This window comes from Camellia sinensis, chromosome 2 (genome assembly GCF_055761805.1).
Source record: "Camellia sinensis isolate YWXY chromosome 2, ASM5576180v1, whole genome shotgun sequence".
NCBI classification, from domain to species: Eukaryota; Viridiplantae; Streptophyta; class Magnoliopsida; order Ericales; family Theaceae; genus Camellia; species Camellia sinensis.
In genome coordinates, this window is record NC_138962.1 from 217,886,883 (window position 1) to 217,899,389 (window position 12,507).

The following is a 12,507-nucleotide window of genomic DNA, read 5'->3' on the forward strand; positions in this document are numbered from 1 at the left end:
GATTACAAACATGAAGGGCCAAAGTGGGAAAAATCAAACTTAAAGGGCCAAAGTGAGAAGGATTGCAAAAATGAAGGACCATAGTGAGAAAGATTGTAAACATAAAGGGCCAAAGTGGGAAAAATTAAATTTTAAGGGCCAAGGTGAAAAATGGGTGAAACTTTAAGGGAGCAAAGTATAATTTACCCAAATCAAATTAATAACTCATAATAGGAAAAAAAATGAAAAAAACAATTTGATAGTGTTTTTTTGTTTTATGTGAAGACTGCAATATTCTCAAGACACAAAAGAGAGAGGGGAAAAATCACACACAATTATTATTGTCAACTCGAATGCTACAGAATTTGTTTCCCAATAGAAGCCAAGCACCTTATTACCAACAAATATTGCAAAATAATAATAATAATAAAATAGAAAACATTAAATAAAAACTTCAACTATTAATAGGTACCAAAAGGTATAGTTCAAATCTATCACAGTTTTAGCAACAAAAATAACTAATTAATCAACAAAACTAATTAATTAAAGTTTCCAGCAGCTTTTCCCATGGTTTGAACATCTCCAGCATAACTAAATAATTAAAATACCTGTTTGGGGTATCCTTGAATCGAGCCAGCAAGACCAAGACACTGAAACAGAGCCAGCAAGACCAAGACAAATACCCACAACCTTAGTCTGCTCCATTATCGTGGTCAAAGTCACTACATCATATGAAATAGAAAACATAATGGTGCTTAAAGATAGAGTAGAAAAAATATAAAGAGATAGATTAATGGTGCTTGAACAAATAACCCAAGTTAATTAAGAAAAATAACAATTAAGAACATTAACACTTCACTTTCTTTTCTTTTCCTCCACTTTCTTAATAACTAAACACAGTAACCAACGATTAGCCAAATGAAACCCTTGTTCTTGAGTACAAAACCCAATAAAAAAAAATTAATTTTGATAAAAATACAGTCATAATAGACTTTTTAGCAAAACCCATAAATGACAATAACCAAAATTCAACTTTCTTTATTTTTTTTCGCCACTTTCTTAGCAACCAAACAGGACAAAAATATTTTTAATAAAAAGAATAGTTTATGTGCTGATAACAAAAAAAGAAAAAAGAAAAACAAACTGAAATAAAAGAGGGGAAAAAAAGTAAGAGAGAGGAGGCAAAGATTGATTATCATATCAAAATCCAAAACCCAAATAAAAACCCTAGATTTACACACCCTCTTCCCCCTCTCCCTCCAAAAAAAGGGAGCTGTCTAGATTAGAGATAGAGGAGGCAAAGATTGAACAATAACAAACCCAATGGAACAATAACAAAAGGAGGGGGAAAAAAAAAAGGGTGAGGATTTAGCCTTCTGCCTTGGAGCTGTGTAGAGAGAGAGGAGGCAAACATTGATGCAGATGGTAGAAAACACCCCCTCTCAGCGAGGCTATATTCCATCAGAGCCAAATGCTAGAAATCACCACCGGAGATCACTTAGAGAGAGATAGAGAAAGCTTGGTGGAAAAGAAGATGTGTGGAGAGAAGAGAAAGAGGTGTGAAAGACAATAGAGTTTCAAATTTTGAAATCAAAATTAGAGAGAAAGAGAGAGAAGATGTCTGTGAGAGATGTGAGGTGTGAGAAGAAGTCTATGAGATATGAAAGAAAGAAAAAGAGAGAGAAAATGAGGTGTCTGTGAGGATGGGAACCAAAAGTTAATCTGGACCATTTAAATTTAGTAAAATTGATCTCAACCGTTGAAATGCCCAAATAGGACAAATGAGAGTGAGGCATGTTTAGCCCTTAGATTGAATCAATCTAATGAACCACATTTTGACACATAGACAAATGTCCCATCCCCGATTCAAAAACACCCCTGTTTTGTTATATAGATGAGACAGCCGCCTAGTGAAAATGGTTCATAATTTAAAGAGATTTATTGTAATTTATACAAAAATAAATGACCAATGGCTAGGGCTGAGTAAGCAATCCATATAATTCGTAATCTGATCTGGTCTAGTCTAATCCGATAAGTTTGGATTGGTTTTTTAAATTCGTGGTTCGGTTCCAAATTGAAAATTTACAAATCCGTAGGTCACGGATCAGTTCTGGATTGAACCTCATGATTTCGGATTGGAAACAATCCAGACTGTATAGAGATAGTCTATATTTATACTAAATACCTGCCTACAAAGTATCATTTCTTGCTTCAAATAAAAGCAAGCTAACTGTACCCCTAATTCATTCACGCCACACCACTCGCTGTCTCTAACACTCTCGGTACTCTCTCTCTTTCTCTTATCTTTCTCATCTCAGACTGAGTTCTCTCTATCACTACTGTCTCTCACATTCTCATCCATCTTGGATCAGATCGGTGAGCTGCTTCTCTCTCTCTCGGTGACACTATTTTTGTTCCTTTGTTCTCAGATGTAGTCAGCTCAGATCATCCATTTCATCTCAGATCATCCATGTCAGGTCAAATCGGTAACTGTAGCTGCTTGTTTCTCTCTCGGTGAGCTCTCTCTCTCTCTCTCTCTCTCTCTCTCTCTCTCTCTCTCTCTCGGTGAGCTCTCTCTCGGTGAGCTCTCTCTCTAACACTGTTACTTTTTTGTGGATTTCATGCCAGATAGATTTAATCTCAGATCGGAGATATTTAGTGAACTCTACACTCTGAAAGCGATTGTTCATCTCATCTGCAATGTGGATTTAGTAAATTTAAGGAAAAAATATTTCTTGTGATTTCATCTCTGAACTCTATATTCTGTATATATTGTTTTTCTGAAATGGGCGTGTATTTTTCTGTTTCTGAAATGGGTGTGGGTGTGTAAGTAAAAGTTTTTATTTTTATTTTTTTCTGTTTTTATCTTAAATAGGTGTGTGTATATTTTTTCTATTTTTATTTTTTTCTGAAACAATGATTTCTGTGTATAAGGAGAGAAACAACGTATCTTAAATGGGTGTGTATATATTATATGATTTCTCTTTTTATTTTTTTCTTTGATTTATGGTATGATTTCTATATATAAGGAGAGAAACACTGTATATTTTTTCTTTGATTTCTGGTATGATTTATTGTTTGTTGCTGTCTACTACTGTTGCTGTTTGTATGCTTGGAATTTGTTACATAAGATGACATTTAGGAGAATTGGTGATACTGTTTTAATGGGTTTTTGTTATTTTATATTTTGCTATTTTTGTTGATCAGTTCACACATGATGCTGTTTGCTTTTGTTTGCTTTAAATGTTCTATATTTTTTTTTTTGATATTTAATTATGTGAATATGTGGTCCTAAACTGATCCAATACATGTTTAATCGGATTGGTTCCATGATTTAAACAGCTTGGATTGGTTCTGATTTCTCAGGAACCGCAAATAACGGATTGGTCCTAGTTTTACCCAAATCTAGACCAATCCAGACCGTGCTCACCCTACCAATGACAATGTGTAATTTGACCAAAGAAATTGTGTTTTATTAAGGTTTCGCAATAGGACTCCCTTTTCCTTTTGGAGATGAAATGCATGGTCGCAACCATGATTTTGAAAATCAGACTGGACTGGCCGGTTCGACCGGTCAGGGTTTCGGTCTGGATATACCCTCTAAACCGTTCAAATCCTAAAACTGGCCTATTTAGAGAGAACCAGGAAAACTAGCGGTTGAACCGCCGAACTGGTCTCAGGGATGGTTTGCCGGGTCAATGAAAATGAAAATTTTGATTTTTTTTGGATTTCTTTGAACTTTTTTTTTATTATTTCTTTTTTTCTTATTATATATATATAAGTATAAAAATATTAGAAAATTTTAATTGGAAATTCTCTTTCAAGAGTCTCCTCTTGTGAGGAATCCCATTAAAAGCTTGAAATTATTGTGAAAGTCTCTACCTATTTATAAGAAAAAAAATTCTTCCAAAAAAACTCAACAAATCCATGTGAGATTCAATCAAATTTATTGGAGGGAAACTTAAAATTTTGATATCCTTCCAAAATTTTTGCTCTTCTTTCAATCAAATTATTTGAATTAAAATCATATGGAGGGAATATTGAATATTTGATTTCCTCTTCCAAATTAAAATTAAGGGTGAATTACACTAATAGTCCCTATAATTTGGGCTTTGTGTCATTTTGGTCCCTGACTTTTCAATTGTGACACATTTGATCCTGAATTTTGAATCTTGTGCCAAATAAGGACAATTGAAGATATCATTGGATTTTTCAAGTGCAAAATTGCCAATTGGATAAAATATAAACTAATTTGACAAAAATAGATATCAATTTTTTTTTTGAATTTTTTAAAATCATTTATACCCACTAAAAATAAAATTATGTAAAATTGATAAATCTTTTAGACATTTTTTTTTAAACAAAATTAATATTTATTTTTGTTTGGATGATAATCATGTAAGGGGTGGTTATTTTTGTTTTCATTAAATTAGTTTCTATTTTTTTAAAAGTCGAATATGGTGACAAATTTGATATAATTATTAAACCAATCTATTAAATCAAAAAATTCAAAACTAAAAATATTTCATATATTAAATATAACGATTATACATTAAAAACTTAGCAACCACCCATTACATGATCATCATCCAAACATATAATAAAAACTAATTTGGTAAAATAAATAAATAAATGTCTAAAAGATTTATTAATTTTACATAATTTTATCTTTGGTGGATAGAAATAATTTTTGAAGTTTTAAAAATATTTTTTTGACATTTATTTTTGTTAAATTAGTTTATATTTTATCAAATTGACAATTTTTCCCTTGAAAAGTCCAATGGTATCTTCAATTGTCCTTATTTGGAACAAGATTCAAAATTTAGGGTCAAATGTGTCACAATTGAAAAGTCAGGGATTAAAGTGCCACTAGCGACAAACTATAGGGATTGCTAGTATAATTCGCCCAAAAATTAATAATATTTTAAAAAATATTATTATATTTTTTAGTAAAAAAATATTAATAGAAATATTTAAGATAATGTAATATTTTAATTTATAATTTTAGTACTTATATTTTTATTTAAATATAATTTTAATATATTTATTACGTCAGGACCTAATTCTAATTCAACCTGACGGTTGAACCGATAATTTGTCCACTCGATCCTTTTTCCAGTTGGCTCACCGACCAATTTTTAAAACATTGGTTGCAACACCAATCCTCCCTCCGACAAAGAGCAAAAGCGAGTCAGTCTCCTACTTATTATGGAAATTGCTACTCCTCTTCCTCTTCCTGTGCCATTAATATATTATGAATCACAACCACCCTCAATCTCGTCACTCTCACCATTACTGTTACCATTACCACTTTCTTCATCTTCTTCTTCATCGTGCTGTCCTCTCCCATCGATATGAGAGCTCCAGTGCAAATCTGAGAGACCTCAACACAGATTTGAGACCTCAAGCTTCATTCCACAACAGATCAGTTCGATCATCAGTTCAAGCTTCATCTCCTTCAAATTTTTTTATTTTTTTGTGTGTGCAGATTTGGTGCGTCTCTCTATGTGCTATATATGTGTGTATCTATAGATCTATGAAGAACACAATGATTAGTTCTTGTTTTTGTTCGATTGGCCAAATTAAAATTACTATATGCTACATATAATTATCAATGGATCTCTTATTATCATCTTGTATAAAAACCTAGGGTTTCTTTCGTTTTTTACATCTCAATCCTTCTTTTTCTTCTGTAATTATTTGTTTCTTTCACTTTCTTCATTTGAGTGGTTTGAGAATCTGAGTCAGATGTAGGGGGAGTTGTGTTTACATTTTTCATGAAGAAATCAGAGTCCCTTTCCCTCTTTTTTTTTTTTTTTTTTGTTTCCCTCCTAATTTGTTCTTTTGTTCCAGCTTGGAAATCCATTTTTTTGGTGATTCCAGCTTGGGAACCTGTTTTTTGTCGCCTTCACTTGATATTAAGTTTTGTTCGATTCAAGCTTGCTTTAATGCTATTGTGGTTTTAATTGTTACGTTTGACTCTAAGCCCTTTATTTTATTTATGCCATTGCATTTCAACTTGGGCCGAACTATAAGCAGTGGTGATAGCTCCAATAAATAAGTTGGAAATGGAAGGAGTTCAGAAAATGGCACCAGAACCAAAGGTATGTATTATATGTACAAGATGACTTCAGCATAAGTTTACGTGCATAGAGTAGATTATGTAATCGAGTTATATGTTAATCATTGCATCTGTTATTAGAATCTTATGATTCACTATTTGATTCACGATTCAATTTGCATTTCATGCAGCATAATCGATACAAATTTATGGGTGAATCTATTTTGGGAGTGAATCACACTATTCATAACAAGAATTATTTTATAACTTGTGCAAAAATCAATTTATCTCATTTTTGTTCCTATATATGATTGTTTTTCATTTTTTAGAGTTTGTATTGAAGCTTAACGATTCTTGATTTGATTCACGATTTGCAAAATCACGATTTTGATTCACGATACGATTCTCTATTTGATAAGTATGATCATTATTGTTTATCAATGCCTTGTTTGAATTATTTGCGGTTCCTATGATATTTAGATGGAGAACGACCATGGTTTTTGTTCTCATCACTATGTCTGACCACCTGAAGCTCTTATTTGTTTATTTTTTTACTTCTTGTTTTCTTCATAAAAAGCAACTATATATTTGTTTAGAAATATAGCATCCATAAGATCAATCATATGGAATCATCATCTTATTTTTATACTTTCGAAAGATGCGAAGCATGCAACCTTGGACCTTTTTGCTTAGTAATCTCACCCATGAGACGGTTTCTTTATGAATATATATGTTCAAATCAGTGTTATTAAAGGCGATAGGCGCACCAAGGTCTCCTAGGGCCTAGGCGTAAGGTGAGGCGCAAGCTTCACCAAAGTGAGACACACCTTGTACGTAAAAAAATATAAATAATTTAATATAAGCAATTAATTTAGAGTTCAACATAAGCAAAATGAAATAGTAAAATTTAAAAATATAAATACTAACAAACACTACTATTTTAGCATAGACAAATGAACAATATTTCAAAGTTTAACATAAAACATGAATAAGAAGGGGGGAGAAGAAGAATAAGAAGAGGGGAAAAAAACAAATTAGTCCAAAGAAGGATGAGAAAGAGGAGGCCGGAGAATTAGTATAAGAAGATGGAAGAACAAGAAGAAGACATCAACATCACAACCATGCTATGAAGCATGGTACTTTGAAAAACATGTCATACCCGTACCGGGTACTTACCGGCGAATGATACCTCGTATGGTACTTTTGCATACGTACCGGGTACACAAACACGTGCCCAAGTTTTTTCTTCTTAATTTTTGGCGTACCTAGACGTACTTAGTATATATCTAAGCCATAGCGTACCTCAGTTGAAACAATATTTTCTTCTACTATAGATAACTCCTTTCACTGGACTTTTTTTTTTTTTTTTGTCTTATGCTTAGCATGATTTTAAAATTAAACTATGGTTTGTAAGTTATTTAATATATTGACATTTAATTTTGATTTATACCTTTACTTTCGGCATTAAATGTTAATTATAGGTTGGACCTTAACAAATTAAACCATTTAATTAATTTTTGCATTACTCTAAATTAAAAATAAATATTTTTTACAAGCGTACCAAGCTGTATCTGTACCCTATTTTTTTTAATTTTACCGTTTCGACGTACCTGTATCAGTACTCGTGCCGGTGCTTCATAGCAGCCATGTGAAGAAGAAGATAGAAACATAGAGAAGAGAAGTAAAGAAGACAACAACGTAGAGAAGAAAAACAGAAGAGAAGAGAATTAGAGAGAAATATAAGAAGAGAAAAAGAAAACAATGTGAACAAGAATTTTCCAAGCTGGTGGGCTGGATAACGATGGCAAACAACAACAAAGTGTTTTTGGGAGATTAGGAATTAGAGCTAAATCGTTGATTTGGGGCCGAATGCCCAATGTATTGGCATGTGTAATTAAGAGTAGGGATCTTTTGTAACTGCACCCTATTAAATCAATGGTCAGATTTCAAACGAAACCAATCAAAGCAACAATAAAATAGAGTAAAAAGTCCCTCAAGGTGCAGGCCTTGGGCTTTACTACGGCTTGGCCAAGTTGCACGCCTTAAGCATTACTTATCGAAGTCGCCTAGCCTGGAACACTGCGAGGCGTAAACCTTGGGCCTGAATGGGACTTAGGCCTAGGTGGGCCTTTAATAACACTGGTTCAAATCAAGAAAATTGATGGCCAGAAGAGAAACTATATACAAAGGTTTATTCATTCATTAATGGAAGATATTTTGGTGTCTTATGTGAAACATACTTTTACTTTTGTTTTTGAGCAAAAAAGTGTTGTTTGGAGTGCAACCATTACAAAAAACAAAAAAAAACAAAAACAAAAAAACAAAAGAAGAAAAAAAAAGGGGAATTATTCCAAATTGTGTCATTTGGAAGCATGCCAATGCCTTTTTCTTTAATCTTTTTTCCTTTTTCTGGAAATTTGTGTTCACTAAGAGTGAATATACCCTTGTTGAACTACAGATATAAAGGAACGTATAGATGACAACTTAAAAGATGATCGAAAGGTATGCTCAACCCAATCCTAGTTCTTTGATAGTTAACGGTTAAAAGGATTGTAGTGAACCACTAAATTCCAAAATTTTATTCCTTGTTTATTTGTCTTCAGCCAAGAAGTCATCTTGTTCGTCATGGATCTATGACATTAGGTGGTTTGGGTAAAATCAAATTTCATAGAACTTCACTAGCATGAGACTTGGGCTTTGCATTCCTATACTTCACTAATGACCCAAAAACTTGTAGGAACCATTTTCTTCTTAGATACTTTATATGCTTTAGATCATGGTGCAAACATGATGTGATAGTACCAAAATGGAAATAAGTGTAAGTAAGCAGTATCTAGGTTCAACACTGAATGGAAGAATAGTCACATGTGCTGCACATAGGCAAAGTATAACTTTACAAATTTGCATATGGTGTGTTTATTTATTATTACTACATAAATCCATATATTTTTGTGCGCATAACCTTTTGTTTCTCCATTTCTACCCTTATTTTGATATAAGCACTGTTTAACATTTATTTTATACTCCTATAGATTTGTATTGTAGCATTTATCAAGTCATATAAGTTTATCTAACCAAAAGAAGTGTTGCAGTGGACAAAGGGGATCCTATAGAGAAGCGTAGGGTGGAGCGATTGCTAAAGTACGTATTACTATCTTGACAACTTGGAGGAGAGTAGCCTCTTTCTTTATAAATTCTTAATTTTCTTTATACTTTTATAATCTTACTTGTTAGATAACCTTCTAAATCAATTAGTTTCAATTTTTTGCAATTTTTGATTTTCAAAATTCTTGCTTTTCTCAATTTCTTTCTTAACGTTTCTTTATGAGTCATACTTGAAGATGGATAAATTCTAGATTATTGATCTTGATTTTTTTTTGTAAATATTTTTTTGCTTATTTCCACTAATTTAGACATGTTATTAGATCATTAGATGTCACTCAACATGATTAATACCCTAGGGCAATATATGCACACTATGGTTTTGGGTGGGAAGTTTTATTGCCTGAGGACCGTGTCCTTCAAAGATATGATGTTAATACCAAGAATTGGGTAAGTGAAGAGTTTGAAATACCCAAAACCTAGTTCTTTCATCCAGATGATTTAATGGGACCTGCATTGGCTGTTGACAAGTTGTATTGATAGATCCAAAGCACCTAATTGAGGAAACCACTTGCCCTATACTCTGGCATAAGTTTTTTTAACATGGCTACCAAAACAGTGTTGCATAATTGGGACTAGAAAGGCAACCACTTCTCATTCTAGGTATATCACAGGCTCTAGTACACATTTTTAAGCATGCATAAATTTTTTTTTCTTGCAATCTGACATGTTTGCTTTGTAGGGTGGAGATAACACTTTCACATACAAGAAGAATTACCAGCATATCAAATAATCCATGAAAGGCCTGTTTGATTGAGCGGATTATAGCATAGGATTGAGATTATTAATCCATTGGAGTCACTGTCATTGGATAACCAATCCTACACTAATCTTGTGGATTGTTGATCTCCTTACTATTAATCCTGCTAATCGAATAGGGCTGAAAGGTATAGCATTATATTAACTAGTAAAAGAGGCTAAAACATGAGAAACAGGAATTGCAATTAGTTTTTACCATCAGTCCTAAAAAACAAGTTTAAGCCTAATGATTCTTTGTTATGGAAAATTAACAAAAGAAGTTTTCTCACATGTATGTTTTGTTACAATTCTAAGATTGTATTATATGCATCCTCTACAATAAGGGCTTGCAAACAAATCCAACTAAGTAACATACTGCATCACTTAACCTCAAAAAATAAAATAAAATGGTAGTGGTCTATGAATATAAATAATAATTAAAGCAATGAAATAGAACGAGTAGGAAAAATTAAGGACAATAAGCTTTCTTACATCACCAAACTATCCTAGAAATAAGTTGCATACTCAGAAACTAAGATTGACACGAGATGGAAGAGATTTTCAAGGGAAATATTCCACTCTTTTGGGGACGACTGCCATTGGTAACTCGAAGCTTCATGCAGTGAATGTGAAGAGGTTCCGAATTAAGCGGTCCTGGGATCATCTCCTCTTCCTCAGACAAGGACTCCCACTCCTTCTCAGTTATAAATGTTGGCCTAAGTTCCACCACTGAAAACCAAAGCAAACAAAACTTGTCGCTGCCTAGATGAGCCAAGCTCGGAGAAGGAGGAGAACCAGTATCATCAGGTATGTAAGACTGTCCATAGTCATGGAGATTGAACTTGCTCATCAATTGCATGTTTGTCACTAAATCATACCCAATTAGGCGTTGATTGTACGGAGTTGAATATCAATACCCAATTAGGCAATCAACGCCTAATGGGTATGATTTAGTGACAAAGATGTGGTTCATGGGTAAATTCAATCTCCATGACTATTGAAAGTCATACATGGCTTATGATACTGGTCCTCCTTCGACCTTGGCTCATCTAGGCGGTGACAAGTTCTGCTTGTTTTGGTTTTCAATGGTGGAGTATCATCCTAGGCTAGAGCCAACAACCATAACTGAGGAGGAGTCCGAGGAAGAAGAAATGGTCAATTACAACACTTGGTCCATAAGTTACTATTTTCACCTTCACTGTATGAATATTCAAGTTACCAATGGCAACCGTCTCCCAAAGAGAGTAATATTTTCCTTAAAAATCTCTGCCATCTCGTGCCAATCTTAGTTTTTGATAATGCAACTTATTTTTGTGGTGGCTTGGCGGTGTAAGCATATCTTCTCTTCTTTCATTTTACCCACTTGTTCATTTTTATTCTTCTTCTTCTACTACTACGGTTCTTTTTATTACTTTAATTGTGAGTTGTAGACACCTCATTTTTGACCATCCTTAAGACTTGGGCACTACTGATGGCTTACTTGGTGGAGAAAGGTGTGTAGGGCAAAGGTTCAGTTTCTTCGGCAATGAGAGAGTCAAATCCCAAATTCATACCCCTTTTGGGCCAAAACAATCTTGATCAAAATATTTTAGACCTTGAAACCCTCTCTTTCAAAATGTTTTGAAAATAAAGTTTCTACGATGTTCCGACACTCGCATTTTGTTAAATATCGCACTTTTCGGTAAACTGAGCAAGGACAAAGTGGAAATGAATGAAAGAGATATGAAATCTTTGAAAAATATTTCAAAACACTTTGTTTAGGGGTTTGGAGTTGAAGAAAAGAGGAAAGGAGAGAAGAAAACTAGTTTGGGAGAAGTTCGGCATGAATCCGGGTAGGACCAAAATTGCGCGGCTTCACCAAAACAGGAATAACTTTTTGCACAGTTGAAATTTTGATGCAAGGCTGCCACCATTGGAAAGATTACTTCCGGGGCTTCAACTTGGACATAATAATGACCTGAAAAGGAGTCCATATGAAGGGTTTATGGCCATTTGAAGTTGGACCTGGAAAGCAGAATTTTCCTGCCGACCAGAAAAAGTGGCTGGCCGACCACTTTCTCTGAAAAAGTGGTCGGCCGACCAGAAAAAGTGGTCGGCCAACCAAAAAAGTGGCTGGCAGGTCCCAAACTCAAATTCTTTGAAGATATTTTCTCTCCAGCTGTCTTCCACAACCTCCAGTTGTTCCATAGACAGATATTTTCGAGCCAACTCTCATTTTTGCTATATATAAGGCTATATCTCTCATTTTCAAGGGGGACAATTTTTTTGGAGAAGCTTGGGAGCTTCTCACTCTAAAAATTCTCTCTCTCTCTCTCTCTATAACTTCTAGGGCTGAATCTTTGCCCCTCTCTCTATATACTCCACTCCCTTGCCCATTTTGTGCATAGAAGTGCTTGAAAGTAAAGAAATGCTTCTAGTTTGCCTAGGCATCCTTCATCAAAGTTAACCACCATTGGGCTGAGGTTATTTGAGGACATTTTTGGAGTTTAAAAGGCTGGTTTTTGGTTGAGAAATCTGCTGGTTTTGCTGTGCTTCAAGGGTAATCTCTTTTCTCCCTTTTTAAGCTC

The 12,507-nt window shown here is 33.8% G+C and overlaps 1 long non-coding RNA gene across 1 annotated transcript; it reads left to right on the forward strand.

Moving 5' to 3' along the window:
• The first annotated feature begins 5,174 nt into the window (after positions 1–5,174).
• LOC145820638 (uncharacterized) lies at positions 5,175–11,993 on the forward strand. The gene is made up of 2 exons (XR_014362539.1): positions 5,175–6,083; positions 9,133–11,993. It is a non-coding gene; the product is annotated as an uncharacterized LOC145820638 (long non-coding RNA).
• Positions 11,994–12,507: the final 514 nt, after the last annotated feature.